Below are 8,496 nucleotides of genomic sequence, written 5' to 3' on the forward strand. Positions count from 1 at the left end.
AAACATTTGAGTTTTTCTTCTGCATCAGGTATAAATTTAATACTTTAAGTATACCTTAAATTTCTTGATTTTAATTAGCACACAATGTTATATCAATCCGCTTTCTGAAATTTGAATATTTTTTTATAATTATAAAACTTACTCTATAAATATTTGAATTACGACCATTCAACATCAGATGCTTACTTTTTATTGATGAATGTACATGTATTGTGGGTTTTTTCTCTCAAAAAATCCTTTGCTTTATATATGAGCAGTCTGACATTGTTTTCTTGAAAAAAAATAATCGACTCGAATGTCTGGTATAAAAATTGTATAAAAGATGATTTTACCTACATCATTGCCCCCATTTTATTTTATTTTTTGTTTGTTATATATATGTACCATTAATATAAAGATTTGCAATGTTCTAAATGTTTTTTACAATTCTTTTCTCTTTCATATTTAATCATTAGGCTATTTTCTCAAGAAAAATGCCTCAGGGGATTGTACACTTCGTTAGTGAAGTTATTAAGAGTTCACTTTCATAATTAATCTACAATGAAAAGTCATTCATGTATAGCATTTCATAGTGCATGGAAAGCCATGTACTATGAAAATTAGAAGGGAAAAAAATGACTTTTCATTGGACGAGAATGGGTGAGTATGTTCTAAGTTCCTATAACCTATATGCGAGTTCATATAACATATATGTGAGTTCCTATAACCTGTTTGTGAGCTTGTTTTTAGATTTGGATAATCAGTGGTATACTTATTTGAAATATTTTGTAAATATATAGTAAGAGACAAACTTATAAGTGTCTGTTCTACATGTACATTAAATGGAACTGGTAGTAACAGAAGTTTATAAGTGTGTGATCTACATGTACATTTGGGGCTTATATGATAAGACACACTTGGTATGATAACGCTTTTAACAGTTTGTGTGTCGAGATGGTACATTATATAGCCATACTCTGCCTGTTTGTCGTCGGTAAGTAAGTCGAGATGGTACGCTATATAGCCATACTATGCCTGTTTGTAGTCGGTAAGTAAGCCGAGATGGTACGCTATATAGCCATACTCTCAGACTCGCAGAATGGCTATATAGCGTACCATCTCGACTTACTTAGTCTGCCTGTTCGTAGTCCGTAAGTAAGTCGAGCTGGTACGCTATATAGCCATACTATGCCTGTTTGTCCATACTATGCCTATTTGTCGTCGGTAAGTATTACCATCAACTATGTAGCATGTGATTTTTGTACTGTTATTACTATGGAATTAACCTACAGTCTGCTTTCTACTTTAAACCGAAACCTGTACTGAAAGGAAATGTTATAATTATTCAGTCTCTCAGTAACTTCAGTACTGCTAATACTTATACATATATAGTATGATTATTTATATTGTACAATTTTAGCACTCCTTTTTGTTTCAAATTTTTAATATTGTTTCAGTGCATACTAAGTTAGGAACATTTTCAGTAGTTGGTGATATCAGGACATTTACAACAATCAAATACTGTAAGAATTCTTTCAGAACTGGAATTTATCAGTTTTGATTTTGGGCTGATGTTGGTAAGAGTTATATATAATTAAACATGTTTTTAGTATTGATTTTTTTAATGTTTTAGATATAGGAGTAAGTATAAAACGAATTCTGAAAAAGTAAGATAATTCAGTACTAAAATTACACCAGTACTAAAAACGTTGCTTAACGAGTCATTTCGTGAAAGAAAGGGGTATAAAGAATCAGCACTACTGTATTATTGGGAATTAACTTCAGATATATATGCTATAACTATTCCGTATATTCAAAAGATAGTATAGATAACTTCAGATATCTATGCTATAACTATTCCGTATATTCAAAAGATAGTATAAATAACTTCAGATATCTATGCCATAACTATTCCTTATAGATTCAATAGATTATTAATAACTTCAGATATCTATGCTATAACTATTCCGTATATTCAAAAGATAGTATTATTATAAATAACTTCAGATATCTATGTACGAAAGCCTATTAGGGTCACAAAAAAATATTTTTATCTCGTAATTACGAGAAAACTATCGCGTAATTACGCGATAATTATATCGTAATGACGCGATAATTATCGCGTCATTACGAGATAATCATTGTTTTATCTCGTAATTACGAGATAATTATCGCGTAATTACGAGAAAACTATCGCATAATTACGAGATAAGAAGTTTTTTATCTCGTAATTACGAGATAACTATCGCGTAATTACAAGATAATTATCGCGTAATTACGAGATAACTATCGCGTAATTACGAGATAAATATCGCGTAATTACGAGAAAACTATCTCGTAATTACGAGATTAAAATTCATTTGGCCAAGTAGATTGAGGGGGAGAAAGATTTTTGTAAAAGATTAAAGAAATTTACTTAATTGCAGAAATGACTTTAAAGGGCAATAACTTCTCAAGGGGTCAATTGACAATTTGGTCATTTGACTTATTTGTAGATCTTACTGGCTAAACATTTTTGCTCCTTCAGTCTATTATAATATTCAAGATAATAACCAAAAACTGAAAAATAATCATTAAAATTACAGGGGCAGCATCCCAACAACGGGAAGTCTGATTCGTCTGAAAATTTTTACCCTGTCATATTTGCTCTAAATGCTTTAGAGATATAAACCATAAACTACATTTTACCCCCCCCCCCCCCCTCCCCATGTTCGATTTTTAGTCATGGTGGCTATCTTGGTTGGTGGGCTTTGGATACACTTTTTAAAACTAGAAACCCTAAGGATGATTAAGGCCAAGTTTGGTTCAATTTGGCCAAGTGGTTTCAGAGAAGATTTTTGTAAAAGTTAACGGACGACGACGGACGACGGACGCCATGTGATGGGAAAAGATCACTTGACCCTTTGGGTCAGTTGAGCTTATAAAAACGGGCGTTTTATCAGGTGCCCCGGAAGGGTAATCATGATCTGTATATTTATATATATATGTAATTTTATCTCGTAATTACGAGATAAAAAATGATTATCTCGCAATTACGCGATAACGATCTCGTAATTACGCGATAGTTTTCTCGTAATTACGAGATATTTATCTCGTAATTACGAGATAATTTTTTTTTTTGTGACCCTAATAGGCTTTCGTATCTATGCCATAACTATTCCGCATAGATTCAATAGATTATAAACATGTGTGTTCGTACATTCCAGGCAGTAAAATAAATATTTTGTAGGCTTAGTGAGAAATGTACAATTAGACTATAATTTATCCCCTATAGTGCACACACAAACGCAAGTGCAAACCAATTCATTCTTGTGTACAAAAGTACAATATGATTATTCTTTCATTGTTAAGGCAATGAATGAGTTGAGTACCTTCATTCCGGGAAGAAATAAATTTTGCCAAAAAAAAAGTTTTGAAGAATAAGTGTTTATGGTGTAAAATGTTATTTTCAGTAACAACCTATCCCACAACATATAGTCCATTTACCACTACGACGGAATGCCGGAAGGATGATAGTAAAGTCGAAAGGTGTTATGCCTTTTACTGCGGGAATGGTCAATGGCAACAATTCGAGTTCACAGCTACATACGAGTGCTGTAAGACATCTGATCATCCAAAATGTAAGTCAATAAATTAAACACATAATGGAACTTGGAACATCATCAGGCATAGATATTTGAATATATTGACGTTGAAGAATAAATAAGATTCAATACAACAAAGGTACGTACAATCACCAAGACGTGTTAACTCATAAAAAGACAGAGAACAAAATGGTGAATTAACAAGCATTTCAGGTGTATGCAGATCATAGTACTATTGTATTTTGTATCTATCTAAGACACATCCTATTAGACGGCTAAAGGGACAGCAGATGTAATAGGTAACATAGATCCTAGTGTATCTATCTAAGACACACCCTATTACCGGCTATCTGGAAAGCAGATGTAATAGGTAACATAGATCCTAGTGTATCTATCAAAGAAACACCCTATCACCGGCTATCGGGACAGCAGATGTAATGGGTAACACAGATTCTATTGAATCTATCTAAGACAAACCCTATTACCGGCTATCGGGACAGCAGATGTAATAAGAAACATAGATCCTAGTGTATATATCTTATACACACCCTATTACCGGCTATCGGGACAGCAGATGTAATAGGTAACATAGATCATATTGTATCTATCTAAGACACACCCTATCACCGGCTATCGGGACAGCAGATGTAATAGGAAACATAGATCGTAGTGTATATATCTAAGACACACCCTATTACCGGCTATCGGGACAGCAGATGTAATAGGTAACATATAGATCCTATTGTATCTATCTAAGACACCCCTATTACCGACTGTCGGGACAGCAGACACACCCTATCACCAGCTATCGGGACAGCAGACGTAATAGGTAACACACATCCTAGTGTATCTATCTAAGAACACCCTATGACCAGCAATCGGGACAGCAGATGTAATAGGTAACATAGATCATATTGTATCTATCTAAGACACACCCTATTACCAGCTATCGGGACAGTAGATGTAATAGGTAACATGGATCATATTGAATCTATCTAAGACACACCCTATTACCGGCTATCGGGACAGTAGATGTAATAGGTAACACAGATCCTATTGTATCTACTAAAGACCAAAGACACACCCTATTACCATCTATCGGGACATCAGATGTAATAGGTCACATAGATCCTATTGTATCTATCTAAGACACACCCTATTACCGGCTATCGGGACAGTACACTGAAATGCAGTCAACTTTAGCGTTTGGTAGTTCATTGATAACATTCTGGCGTATCACAAACAAACAACTTGTAACGTCTCATTTCATTGGCCGAAAGATTCAAATACAACTACAATCGTAGTGTGCACGTGAATTGACACAGACAGGTGACTGACTATTGAATGTACTATGTTACTACGAACGTAAAAACAAGGATTTGACAATGTATAGTTTACAAATCTTTGGTCAAAAGAATTAAAATAAATGTTTTGTGAATTTCAAATAGTTGTGTCGAAATATTATACTGCAGCAATATAATTATCTTGTACCGCATTATGAAAAATATAAGGATAAAATAAAATGCATGTGCCGCTTATATACGGATGATGAAGGAACTACTTTTGATTTCTTTCAATGTCGTAGTTACTTATAATAAGGATCTCATAATACCGATCCATTACAATAATTACAATAATTTATGATGGGTTGCACATTCCTCTTTTAGTGTTTTCGTGCTATAAAACGAACATACAGAATGTTACACAGTAGCTGAGCGTTTGGTCATTTAGAAATTACGTATCATAAACGGAGCAAATATTATCCCCGAAATATGGTAACAAAACAACAATAATCGTATCATTTGTACACGTGAATGAAGACGTAGTATGAAGTGTACTATCATGGTCACCACGAAATTCAAATGAAGTCAGTGAAGGCATGTTGGTGTAAAAATGATTGAAATGTTACATCGGCGAAGATTTTTTCTTTTGTATGTGTGGAACTAAAAAAATAAATAAATACTTGTGAGAAATATCGTAGTTTATAAGGAACAATATAAATGTACTGTTTTCGATTTTAATTGGCTGAAAACTTATCTTTTAATTTCATACCGTAAGAATAGTGATTTGCATAACATTGTTGAACTACCCACCAAAGTGACGTGTAGTATGCATGCGTATTTAAAATGAAATACAAAATCATACATGTAAGATAAACTGATAAACGAAGTATCAAGAAATTATTAATAAGGATGACTGAATGCATGTACAAGAAGGGACCCACCTTTTTATCAATACATTTAATGAATAAACACGCTGAAACGAGTGACTGGTGAAAAATAATGTTTATTCAATTATTGAACCAATGCATGTATTATCATAAACTTAGTCTTCTGTGCACAATGTTATCATTTTTTACGCAAATATATCGTATAATCGTCAATTTTTTTTCTATATGTCTGCTGAGACTACTATAACACAGTAGTTAGTTATAGTAGTCTCAGATGTCTGTTATAATGTGAAAATATGGCGGCTAATTATTTGTCGTGTTTGAAGCCGAAATTTACCGATTGTCACCTTATAGTAAACAATCAACAAAGAAGCATGGATATTGAGCACGTGTATAACATGTACAATCAGATAATAGTTTATTTCAATGAGAGATTCATGCGTATTGCGATCACCGGATTTTTACAAGACGAGTCACGCTAAGGTCACTTTGCATACGGAAAATATGTCGGCGAATTGCTTCCTGGAAGCAAGCAATTAAAAAAAGTAAACTTTATCTAAATGTGGACAAATCATAGAATTTTCTTCAGAAAAAAGGATATAATTATGTACATAGGTTTTATAGTGAAAACTATCCATTTAGTTATAAAAAACATATGCATAATTTTTTTCTAAATTTGAGGTTTCATATGACTTTAAAAACTGATTGTCTTCTATGTAACTATTTAAATATTTACAATATATAATTTACGTTCGTTTTTCAACCGAGAATAGCAAAACAGTTAATTATCAAATTCATTAAGTATATCGCTGGAGTTTATAAAGTACATTTCCTGCCACTGTGCCATGGTTTGCCATCTCCATTTTTCTCTGTATGGTTGGTTACATGTTCTGAATTTACTTAAAATTTCGGGATTTTTTCTCAAAACTAAGTAAAATGAATTAGAAAAAAAATCACACTATTCCTAGTCGAATACCTAAAACTTGCGAACGATATGAAAAGGCAGGATGAGCAACTTGGCAAAAAAGGCCGGATGACGATTTATGTAAAAAAAAAATCCGGACAAACTAATAAAAAAAAAAGGCAGGACCAAATAGACTTAAAAATAAAAAGGCAGGACAGAGATTACAACTAAAAAAAAAAAAAGAACAAAATGTTTCATCCAAGCCCCTCCCCCCCCCCCCCTTACCAAAATAAAATGGTAGATTTCTTAATCCAGAACCAACTGAGAGGAGCTAGACAGTTGAATTAAACATTTCGATGTGAAACCTGTTAAGATTTTAAAGTTTAAAATTTTACTATTGCACAAAATTATGAATTCAATGAATTTTACATGCACATGTATATAAAAGCTAGAATTGCTATGGGATAACCAAGAACACAATCATGTACGTGAATACGACGATGGAAGGTTATAACAACCTTGACCGGTTACGTGAATACTGATCAGTCCATTCAACTTATAGTACGCGTGTTCTATTTTCGCAGGTGTGAGGTCGAAGGTTTGAATTGACCAATGAAAACGATCGTTCCTTTACGAGTCAATCTAATAAAGTTTGTTTGACTGATTACGTCGCACTACCTTTCGCTAAGCTTGGCCGCATTTAAGTGTAGATGTAATAGGTAACATAGATCATATTATATCTATCAAAGACACACCCTATTACCGGCTATCGGGAGAGAAGATGTGAAAAGTAACATAGATCCTATTATATCTATATAAGACACACCCTATTACCAGCTATCGGGACAGCAGTAGATGTAATAGGTTACATAGATCCTATTGTATCTAATTAAGACACACCCTATTACCAGCTATCGGGACAGTTGATGTAATAGGTAACATAGATCATATTGTATCTATCTAAGACACACCCTATTACTAACTATCAGTACTGCAGATGCACTATTGGTAACACAAATCAAAATCTGCTGTAAACTATTGAAAAATCCATTGTATTGTCAGGTAATCGGATACGCAGACAATAATCTGCTGTACTCGAAAGAAAAAACAAATGTTTTAATGCCAGTCAGGAACAAAGATCATATTGCAATAAGATGTGTTAAATATCCTTACATCATACTAACTTTCTCCTTATTCTTGAACTCTCTTTAAAATTCAATTACTTCTTCTTTTTATCTCTATCCCTTTTGAACATAAAGGCTATTTTCGTTCGCACTCGCTATTAACCTTCTCGTTTTCATGATGTACTTTTAATTGCAGGTTTAATGTTTGGATACACACAAGCGCCCCTGGTTGGATAAATTAAATTACAACTCAACAAGTTATAAAACATTTGTACATGAGGTTATGCTATAACATATCTTGAAATAAAGTGTTCCTTTGTTCTATTCAAGCTTATTTAAAATAGTACATCATTTTTCTTCTCGGTGGACTATTAGTCTCTCAGCCCGTCCAACAATAAGAATTTTAGATCTAGCGTGATCGCTTGCTGACATTTTAGTAGCATTTGTACTTTTAATAATATACATTAGCAAGTACGCTTGTGACTGTAAATATAAAAAAAAGAAGATGTGGTATGATTGCCAATGAGACAACTCTTCACAAGAGACCAAATGACACAGAAATTAACAAATATAGGTCACCGCAGCTGGGTCACCGTACAGCCTTAAACAATGAGCAAAACCCATACCGCATAGTCAGCTATAATCCCCCGAAATGACAAATGTAAAACAATTCAAACGAGAAAATTAACGGCCTAATTTATGTACAAAATAATGAACGAAAAACAAATATGTAAC

At 33.3% G+C, this 8,496-nt stretch overlaps 1 long non-coding RNA gene across 2 annotated transcripts; it reads left to right on the top strand.

The window, feature by feature from the left end:
- Window positions 1–907: 907 nt before the first annotated feature.
- On the top strand, window positions 908–8,085 carry LOC127729500 (uncharacterized). Of its 2 annotated transcripts, none has more exons than XR_007994651.1 (3): window positions 908–973; window positions 3,432–3,599; window positions 7,958–8,085. It is a non-coding gene; the product is annotated as an uncharacterized LOC127729500 (long non-coding RNA). The 2 variants fall into 2 exon arrangements; XR_007994650.1 differs by lacking the exon at window positions 908–973 and adding an exon at window positions 1,344–1,556.
- Window positions 8,086–8,496: the final 411 nt, after the last annotated feature.

The sequence above is a fragment of the Mytilus californianus genome, unplaced genomic scaffold (genome assembly GCF_021869535.1).
Source record: "Mytilus californianus isolate M0D057914Y unplaced genomic scaffold, xbMytCali1.0.p SCAF_2, whole genome shotgun sequence".
Taxonomy (NCBI): Eukaryota; Metazoa; Mollusca; class Bivalvia; order Mytilida; family Mytilidae; genus Mytilus; species Mytilus californianus.